Source organism: Juglans microcarpa x Juglans regia, chromosome 3S (assembly GCF_004785595.1).
Source record: "Juglans microcarpa x Juglans regia isolate MS1-56 chromosome 3S, Jm3101_v1.0, whole genome shotgun sequence".
Classification (NCBI taxonomy): Eukaryota; Viridiplantae; Streptophyta; class Magnoliopsida; order Fagales; family Juglandaceae; genus Juglans; species Juglans microcarpa x Juglans regia.
Window position 1 is genome coordinate 15,555,813 of NC_054599.1, and position 11,438 is coordinate 15,567,250.

Genomic DNA, 11,438 nt, shown 5'->3' on the forward strand with positions numbered 1-11,438 from the left:
ACAAGTCATAGCCGAACCACATTGTGTTGCATTCACCAAACACTTAGAACACCCCATCATCATCATCACCATCACTTCCATCACTCAAACATAAACCTTCATCAACCTAGGAACCCTCCATTGCCACGGAAGTTGAAGGCCAAACAAGTTGGCAAGGTCCATCATCACCAAGGCGAGCTCGTAGTCCTTAGTGTTTAGGGACAAAACCAGGATCCCTAACATTAATTGGTGCTTTCATTGATAGTGCTATCTTGCTTGGTGTTTTAAGAAGTTCTCACTTCTCCAAGAGGTAAACAAAGCGTTAACCTAAATTTTTGTGAATTGACTGGGGGAGTCCCTTGTGGATCCTATTATTTTTGTTGTTAATTGTTGAATATACGAAGTTTGGGGGTTGAGGTAAAGGACGGAGTAATGTTCTTGAAGGGATCGACCGCCCTTGAAGGTGGGGGATCCGAAGTAGGACCTTTGTGCAAGAAGGTCGACCACCCTTGAAGGTAGGGAACCAAAGGTTGGACTTGTGAGTCGTGATCAAGCTCTACCAATCGAATTGCTATCCAAGTGCTATGTGCAAGTTAGTTGCAAGCTTAGTTGCAAGCAGTTGCATGCCTTGAAGAGCCATGAACTGTATTGTGCAAGAGGCAAAGGAACAAGGTGGTTCCAACCAGGAACACCTTGAGATTGTAGAAGGGCATACCACAAGGCTTACCAACATCCTTAATGAGGTTAGCACTACATTAGTCGAGTTAAGGATGGCCTTGAATGTCACATTCCATGAGACCGAAGAGAATCAAAGGGCAATGGATGCCATGAGACATGACAATAATCCAAGCCTTGAAAGGCTTGAGGGAAGATTGGCCGAGAACAATGGCCAAAGGATACCGCCTAGTCCGAATGGGTAAAGGCATGAAATCTTTGTTGACGGAGCCGAGACAAGTGTGACAGGCCCATGCATGAACCATCAAGGCCCAAGTATAGAAGAGGTGGTTGTATTGAAAATGACCATGTTGTTGTGGGAAGGTGGATACGTGATGAGGGCAATCATTCTATAAGCCCGAGTGTGTTGAGAGAACCTCAAGATGTGAGGTTTGAAGTACCAGGGTATGAAGAACACCATGAGGCCGAGTATGAGTTTGGCCATGAAGAACCAAATGGTCATGATGACCATGCTAATAGAAGACATTACAACCGTGATAGAGAAAGAGGCCATAGGGGCTGAAGACATGATGAAGACCAATTTGATGATAGAAGAGGAAACCGAGCTTATGATCGGGAACCAAGGAGGCCCAATGTGGATTTTCCAAAGTTCAATGGGTGGATTCATATGAGTGGTTGGATAAAGTTGACCATTACTTCTGTGTCTATGAAGTCCAAAGAAAAGAAAGAGTATCTACAACTTGTTTTCATCTAGAAGGAAGGGCAAGTAAGTGATGGTGTTGGGTTCGTAACCAATATGACAAAAAAAGGAAACACCTAGGGTTGACGCTCTTTGAGAGGGAATTCTTGATGCAATTTGGATCCTCGCCCATTGTTAACCACCATGGGCAACTTGCCAAATTAAAACAAAAAGGGAAGGTGCATAACTATATTGATAAGTTTCGGCAACTCCAAACTTTAGTGAGGGGTTGGTCGGAAGACGCATTAATTATCACATTTGTGGATGGCTTGAGACCTTGGTTAGCCAAGGAGATTAAATTGAAGCAACCAACTAGGCTTCAAGAAGTTATGGGGATGATTGAAATTTTAGAGGAGAGCACTCACTTAGAGAAGCGTCATTCCAAGGACACGGGGAGCAAATTCTCAAAACCTTTGCAAACCAAAACTCCTTGGAAAGACAAGGAGGAAATGGGAAGTACATCAAAACCAAAGTCTTATGAAGTAAAAAAGTTGTCTAGAGAAGAAGTTCAAGAGAGGATAAAAAATGGACTTTGTTTCAAATATGGTGATAAATGGAGCAAAGAATACAAGTGTAGATCCGGTCAAACATATGTGTTGCTTGATGAAGGAACAAGTGAAGAAGAGGAAGATGACCATGTGGAGTCATCTAGTGAAGAATCCGAGCATGAAGAGGCCGAATTGTCATTAAATGCCATTTCGAGTATACAAAGACCCACATCTATGAGAGTGATGGCATGGGTGGGGAAGTTTGAGGTGACTCTATTGGTAGATAGTGGATCCACACAATTTCATCAACGCCAATATTGTTACCAAGGTTGGATTGAAGCCGAGTACTATTGAATCTTTTAAGGTTAAGGTAGCCAATGGGAACAAGCTTAGATGTGAAGAGCTTGTCAAAGTAGTGAATATGAATATACAAGGTGTAAGAATCGTGGCCGACCTTCATGTGTTGGCACTAGTGGATCTTGATGTGATATTGGGCCATGCTTGGCTCAAAGGCCTGGGAGAGTAATTCATGACTACCACAACATGACCATGGAGTTCAAGCTTAGATCAAAGAAAAGATTTTGGACCGCCTTGACATCAAAAGAAGTGAAATCTTGTGAGGTCATTATGTTTGAAAAGTTGTGGAAAATGTTAGCCCATTGTTTTGTCATCATGGTGGCCGATGAAGACTATTTGTGCAAGGTTGAGATGATTGACAAAGATGGCCACAAGGATGAATTAAAGGGGCTGCCCGTGGAAGTAAAAGAGGTCTTGGAGGACTATAAAGGGGTTCTAGAGATGCATACTTCATTGCCACCTTCTAGGCTCTTCGATCACCGAATTGTGCTTGTAGATGAGAAGAAACCGGTGAATGCCCCTTACCGTTATGCCCATTTTCAAAAAGGAAAATAGAGATGCAAGTCGATGACATGTTGAAGAATGGCTTGATAAGGCCGAGCATTAGTCCATTTTCTTCCCCGGTGTTGCTTATGAGGAAGAAAGATGAAACATGGAGGTTTTGCACGAACTATAAGGCTTTAAATGAGGCCACGGTGAAGGATAGATTTCTCATCCCCACGGTGGATGAGATGGTTGATGAACTTCATGGTGCAAGAGTCTTCTCCAAACTTGACTTGGGGTGGGTTATCATCAAATAAGAATGAAGAATGAAGATGTACACAAGACGGCCTTTAGAACCCACTCCGGGCATTTTGAGTATCTTGTAATACCCTTTGGGTTATGTAATGCCCCATCCACATTCCAAACCACGATGAACACTATCTTCAAGCAGCCACTCTTGAGGAAATCTGTGTTGGTATTTTTTGATGACATCTTGTTTTATTCCAAGACTATTGAAGAGCATAAGGATTACTTGAGAATTATGATGAAGATTTTAAAAGAACACAACTTCTTCATAAAGGCTTCCAAATGTGCCTTTATGGAAAATGAATTAGAGTATCTTGGTCACTTCATCTCGGGAGAAGGGCGAAGGTGGACCAAAGGAAGATTGAGGTCATGGTTGATTGACCCTTACTTAAGGATGTTTCGGCCTTGAGAGGTTTCTTGAGATTGATCGGCTACTACAAGCGGTTTGTGAAGAATTATAGGTTTATTGTTAAGCCACTTACATCCTTGTTGAATAAGGATAATTTTGAGTGGACCTAAGAGGCAAGAGAGGCCTTTAAAGAATTGAAGAGGACTATGACCACTACTCCCGTGTTAGTTTTGCCTAACTTTGAGAAGTCATTTGAAGTGTATACCAATGCAAGTGGTGAGGGAATATGGGCTGTTTTGGTCCAAGACAAGAGGCCCTTGGCCTTTATTTCTACAGCACACAGACTAATAAAGAAAGCTTGGAGTACGTATGGTAGAGAGATGCTAGCGGTTGTTCATGCCGTGAAGATGTGGCGGCCTTATTTATTGGGTCGCAAGTTTACTATTGTGATGAATCAATAAGCCTTGAGGCATCTCCTTCAACAAAAAATAGTGACACCTAAACAACAAAAGTTCCTTATGAAGTTGCTTGGTTTTGAATATGACATGGTGTACCAACCGGGTAAGGAGAATAAGCTAGACGAGGCTTTGAGTAGAAAAGATGGGAGTTCACTTCTGTGGAGTGTGCATGAAGAAGATGAGTCTTCCATGTTGGCCTTGAGTGGGGCTGAATGGAGGATTTGGGACAAAATCCATGAGGCCACCAAGATTGATGCTAGAGCCATTGAGACTGTGGAACTTTTAGAAGCCCAAGGGGATGGAGTGATTGGCTTCAAGGTGAAAGCTGGTTTAATCTACTATAAATATCATGTATATGTGCCGAATGTATCCAACTTGAGGAAGAAGATCATTGACCACTTTCATAATAGCAAAGAAGGTGGCCATTCAGGTTGGTTGAGAATCTACATTAGAGTAAAGCACTTCTTCTATTAGGAATGAATCAAGAAAGCCATGAAGACCCTAGTGGCCGAGTGTGACACATGCCAAAAGTTCAAATATGATATAAGACCCTCATCCGGGCTCTCGCAACCATTGCCAATTCCAAACTTAATTTGGGAGGACTTGACAATAGATTTTGTGAAAAGCTTACCCATTAGTGGTGGATATGAGGTTATATTGGTGGTGGTGGACCATCTAAGTATGCTCACTTCATTCCTCTAAGACACCCTTACACGACCAAGAGTGTGGCCAAGGCCTTTGTGGATAATGTAGTGAAGCACCATGGCTTTCCAAATAGTATAGTGACTGATCGAGATAAGGAGTTCATGAGCACCTTTTGAAAGGAACTCTTTGAGTTACAAGGGAGTAAGTTGAAGGCAAGCTCATTATATCATCCTCAAACCGATGGGCAAACCGAAGTGGTGAATAGAACGCTTGAACAAAACTTGAGGTGTTTTTAATATGAGGAGAAAGAAGATGGGGAGATTATTTGACATGGGCTAAGTATTGGTACAATACTACTTTTCATACTTCCATCTAAAGAAGCCCATTTGAAGTTATGTATAGAAGAGCACCACCCATCTTGGTGAATTATGAAAAAGGCACGGCCAAAAGTGATGAGGTAGAAAGTGAACTGCTTACTCAGGATGAGATTTTGACAAAGGTGAAGAGAAAGTTCAAAAGAGCTCAAGAAAGAATGAAGAAGTATTATGATCAAGGAAGGCGTGCAGTGGCATTTGATGTGGGAGACTGTCTATTTGAAGCTTCATCCGTTTAGACAAATGACATTAAGGAAGAAGCTTAATTTGAAGCTATCTAAAAGGTACTATGGGCCTTCAAGGTGTTAGAAAAGTTGGGTGAGGTAGCCTATAGGTTGGAACTTCCTCCAACCTCCAAGCTACATCTGGTTTTCCATGTAACAGTGTTGGAAAAAAAAGTGGGTGATCCAAAGCTTATTGTGGAGGAATTGCCAAGATTTGATGAAGAAGGGCAAATGCTTTTGCAATCAAGGGAGGTTCTTGATTATAGAGTGGTCACAAGGGGAGAAAGAGAAGGAAGTTGTGGCAAGTTTTAATCCAATGGGGAGGAGTGCCAAGAGAAGAGACCGCTTGGGAAGACTATGATGACATAGGGGAGAGATGTCCTCAATTGATCATTGATAGCAAGGATGTGCTTGAAGGGAGAGAGAATGTCAAAACCCCTAGGAAAGTGGCCCCGAGCCAAGCCACGTCATTGCCCATGACATGCCAAGGCAGCTCCATAGCTAGCCTACATGTGTGCCATGGCCCATGCTTTGACACGCATGAGGGGCTTCGTGAGGCTACTGGCCGTGCGCATCCCAGTATGCGCAAGCCTAGCGAGGCTAGTGACCGTACGCAACCTAACGCGGGGCTCAGCAGGCCACACCCAAGTGTGCACCCCTGTGTGCGCCCCAGCAACAGTAGCCAACGAGGTTAGTGGCATGTCATCCAATGCACAATGCCAACCCGTGTCTTAGTGGCATGCCCACCAGGCATGTCATCCAGCACATGGCTCCAACCCATGCCGTACAGCACCAACGCCCAGGCCACCTACCTGAGCCATGCGGAGTCAACGCCCAGGCCATCTCCTGGGCCATGCAGCACGCACGCATGGCACCTTGCCAAGACCAACAGTAGACATTGCACGACACCATGCCATGTCCACCAGCAGGCCCATGCATGGCACCCTGCCATGCCCACCAGTAGACCATGTCATGCACCACACCAGCCTTGGACCAAACTAGCCCAGCTCAGGGCCACGAACCATCCTAGCCCAACCATGGGCCAATGCATGCAACAGGTCACCATGGCCCTTAACAAGACTATCTTATTGCTTTCTTTTATTTTTATTTTTAATATTTTCCTAGAGACATTTTAGGAGTTTTTACTTTCTAATCTCTATAAATAGAACCCTTAGTCATTTCTTTTACATCTTTTGACAATTTCTTTTGTGACGGCTTATTGTTTTTGAAATCATTCTCGATGCTTAGCACTTGGACTCTTTGGGGGTGCAATTCGTGAATCCCTAAAGAGAGAATTACACTTTACAATTCATGAATAAATGTGATTCAAGTTATCAATCTTATGAGTATTATTAAGTCATTCTCTTGTTTTTCATTATTTCTCTATTGATCTTATTATTTTATGTGCATTGTTCTTGTAAGTTCTAGTATTGTTCGACCAACAAACACTATCCATTCCATTACATTCATTTGATCTTTCCCACATACATACTTCGGCCACCATTATGTTTACCCTAGTCCACTTTCCATAATTAGCTTTGCCTCCATCCTCCATAAACCCTAGCCGAAATCTTCAAGCTCCATAAGGAAATTCCTATCATTCAGGATTCTTTAACTTCCTCCAAATCAAATCCCTTGATTTAAGAAATTGCCATTCATCATCAATTCCTTAGATCTCTTCTTTTCTATTTTGTCTCAAGTCAAACCCAATCTTTCCTTAATAGCCAAAACCGAATTCCCTAATTCCCTAAATGATTCCTTCCATTTAGGAATCTTTCCTTATCCATTCCAAACCGTCCAACCATAGCCAATCCCCAAAATCTCGCCAACCATAATCCATCACCCTAGTTCACGGCAACCCTAATTGCCCTTGCACCCGAAACCCTAACCTCACTTCACTCATCCAACCCTAGCCTCCATCATCTCGGCATCACACTCAAGAACAAGCCATAGCCGAACCACATTGTGTTGCATTCACTAGACACTCAGAACGCCCCATCATCATCATCATCATCATCACCATCACTTCCATCACTCAAACACTAAACATTCATCAACCTACAAACCCTCCATTGTCACAGAAGTTGAAAGTCAAGTAAGTTGGCAAGGTCACTCGGTTATCATTCTCACCAAGGCGAGCTCGTGGTCCTTAGTGTTTTGGGACAGGATCAAGGATTCCTAACAAGAAGACCCTTAGCAGGGACGAGGGGCAGGCTGACCCCAGCAATTGTGCAACTACATCGTGTCCTGAAAAATATAGTGGAGGGTACTCTCATTCAATAGTGTCATCAATCATTTTAGTATTTTTACGTCATCTATGAAGCATAATTTTCTCTCATACGTAAGTCGTCAATATTGAGTGTGTTTGTTACAAGTTAGACTTATTATTTTCCCTTTAGTATTTCAACCTAATATGTTTACATATGCAGGAAAAATAATTTATTGCCCATAACATTGCAATATGCATCTTAAATGACTCGCTTGTTGATGCATCAAATGTATGGAGCCCATTTTCCAATATGTCTTTCAACTTGACAATCAATGGCTATAAATGTGCATAAAATCTCATTTCTAGATGATCTCAATCCAAGAATGAGTAGACTTAACATGAAATATGGATCCTTCATTCACTTTCATGGTGGCAAATTATATGGGATAAAAACTATCAACCAAGTACTATGACTATAAGAGCGGTGGTTACTTACTCGTCAAACACTTAGGTAACCGTTCGAACAGGCGGCCAAATTATGCATTCGATCGCATATGTTACGTTCGAACATGCATTCGAACATTATCTTCGGCCGCTTGTGTCCCGTTAGAATGCTAAGTAAATATATGAAATTTCAAGTGAATAAATTATGATTCGATTAAACGATGTACACATAAAATAATTAGTGATTATATTAATAATGCAAAATTGCATATATCATCTTCTTCTTTTTTTTTTTGAAGCTTCTACTAATAATTATTTTATAACTACTGCTACTTGTATTATTTTTGAAAAATTCAAGTGATTCATGACTTGTAGGGATAGGAAGTAAGTTCTAGAGATAATAGTATTACTGGAGCATCAAGTAAGTTTGGAGACTTTCAGAATATTCATTGGGAGGGACGGTCCCTTGCGTCTGTCTTCATAAGTTATTCCTATTGTAGCTCTCTCATTGTAAGCACGGTTGTCTACTCATCATAGTTGGTACCCAAGCCTCACTAGCCCTCATGAATCCAATAACTTCTTAGGACAACCATTGCCTTCTTGTCTTCATAGCGCAATACATCAGAGATTACCGCAACATGCGATGATGATTCTGGTATGAACATGAACATTCCATCAATTCTGCTGCTGAAGGATGTCACTTGAAGTCTCAATGGTCACTTATGATAATAGCTTGTTAATTGACTTGAAAATTAGTAAAGTGCCTCATGGGTATGGGGTACAAACGCTCTCACAATTCAGAGCACTTTCATCCCTACGTGATACTTCCCAGGCAATCAAATAGGTCTACAAGTGGGTCTTCTGGTAGGGGGTTCGGGGAGATGTGCCCTCTAAAACAGGGGATTCAACTTTCGAGGGGATCGCGCATTCAAAGAATGTTGACTTTTGTGAGATTGTATGTGTCTCATACCAATGAGTCACTTTACTTCTTGATTGTTGAGTCACATGTTGTTAGCATGTTTCTTGTTACTAATTAATATCTTTTTTCTCTAACTCATTTCTTGGTATCCCTTGACTGCCCATTGCATATCCAAACGTAGTTTTTAGGGAGTCTACAGCTACGGGTGATGGAGTGACGGTTGAGGATGAAAGTAATAATGTAAATGGACTAGATGGCCTGGCTGATCATGAGGTTCGATAGTTGACTGTGAATCTAGATGTTCATCTCTATTATAAAACCAAAAGTATCAAACAAGCTGATATATCTTGAGTTTTCAAGATAAAGAACTTAATCATTGCCAATAACATCGATCATCGGCAGCACAAGACTAAGGTTGGCATGCATCAGGCACGGTTTATGATACGCATCACTCGTGGAGAACCTATCGACCTAACGAGTTATATATTTGCTAGGATTCAATCAAATACGAACTATATTATGACAAATATATTACCATTCAGGATCCTGATCACACGATTTTTGTTAACAATAGGGGTCTAGGCAAATGTTATTAAATATGTCTGAGAGCTAATTGGGTCGATCAACTCCTATACCTTGTCATGAAGTAAGGGACACTCCAACATGAAGTCTCATGCTCCCACTATTGAGACAGCTGACATTCCTGGAGATGCACACCCAACAAACCATGGGGTATCAGATGAAGCCAATACATAAGGGCAACATGCACTACTATTCATGTGGAGATTGTAGATATAGTGGTTGTACAGATTCGTGTACAGACAGTAGAGGTGATAGATGCAATGCATATAAAAATATGAAATGTCATCACAGAGTTAGGTCAAGATGTGCAAACAATCATGACTCGACTAACACAGATTGAGGCATGCATAATAGGAGTCGAGTTGATGGTCTGTGACTTGGGGGCTTAGTGTATACATTTTGTTTGCACTTTCATAGCTTTTTATACGGATAATAAATATTTTTTAAAATTAATTTAATTATAATTCGTTGCTTAAATATTATTCATTACAAATTCTATCTCATTTATATGTTCTTCTTTGTTAATAACAACTGAGCTTTTTTACGTCTTTCTTTTCCTTTTATAAATTATTTATCAATCTTAATTCTATATAGTCTCTAGCTGCTATTTTTTAATATAAATTAAATATTTATCCCTAATTGATTTAGGTATTATTTTGACATCAAAATAAATAAATAAAATCTAATCTTGTTCGAATGGATTTTCCACTTCCGCAAAAAAGTCATTGATCTCGCCATATTTTCCTTTTGAACTATATTTTTTTTTCCGTTTGAACGAGTTCTCAGTTTAAAGTGTTCAACTAAATGAAATATATAGTATTTGAAGTATAGTGGTTCTATTTTCAATTCCATAAAAATAAAAATTTGCTTGACATTCGAACAGTTATTCCATAAATTGTTCAAAGGGTAAGTCGATTTCCCACTTAAATTAGTAACTTATCAACCCATTTTTTCAGTCAATATAAACTAATATCCATTTGAACGTTTATTCCTTTCATGGTTGAACATTTTATTTGCCCATTCGAACAAAAAATATAATAGCAATGACATTTTTCATCCCTAAATAACCTGTTCGAACATAATATTTATTGTTTGAACAGTAAACAACTATCGTCAGTATTTAGAGACGGAATTTGAATTTCATCCCTAACAATCATTTTTAAGGACGATTTTTATTTTGTTAAAAAAAAAATTTCCTAAAAGACCATTTTTATTGTAGTGTCTTTATTGGATAACTCAGGGGACGTCAAGTCAATATAAAGGGCTCTTGATTCTTTTGTTATGTTGAACTTATCTAGCTTTAGGAACAGCTTATGGGACTTATCGATGATCTAGTTTAAGTTCTTAATGTGATACTAATCAACCACACTTATTGTCTTCTTCTTTTTTCCCTAAGTTTACAAGTCACATTGATTTATTTTATTCCATTGTTGTTATATTCGAACATGTTGGTTCTACTATTACATCTCGAACATGTTGAGCCACTTGATTTGGCAAAAGTAGTTGTGATATGATTTGGAATTGTGCATGTCCAAAACTTTGCATATTGTTATTGCAACAAATCTTCAAGTCTTAATTGCTTAAAATATTAAACCTTAAGGCATGTAAGAAAGATTGAATTGCAGGGGAGTTACAATCCCTCAAGCGGCTGAAGGAAAAAAAAAATCACAATCCTAATTAAGGTCCTTAAGATTCATGTTAATGATTCAATTAAGAATACGCAACGTATGACAGAACAAACAAGGCATGTCTCTGCCAATTCTTTTTGCATTAAAAAAAGTAATACGATGTTTTTAATATGTGTAAATGTGGAATCACATCATCAAGACTATTTATTTACTTTTATTTAACTTTTATCTAAACAGGATTTGAGAAATAACTTATCAATCAAAAGTTATATTTTATGTTTGTGATTCATTCATTTCTTTTTTAAACAAATTCCATCTTATTAACAAGTCTCTTAATTAATTAATTTTTTTTAATAAAATAAACTCCATTATTGAAATATTATAAAATATTATAAATTAGTATTAATAATTAGTTACTTATATTTATGGGTGTAATTGGTCCTCTTTTGGACATATTTTATAATCGAACTAGTATTCATTGGTTTTAAGAATTGGAGAACCGATACCTAATCGATTCATAATCCAACAAACACATTTTGTCAACCCTCTTCTACCCAACAATCACAACATGCACAAATC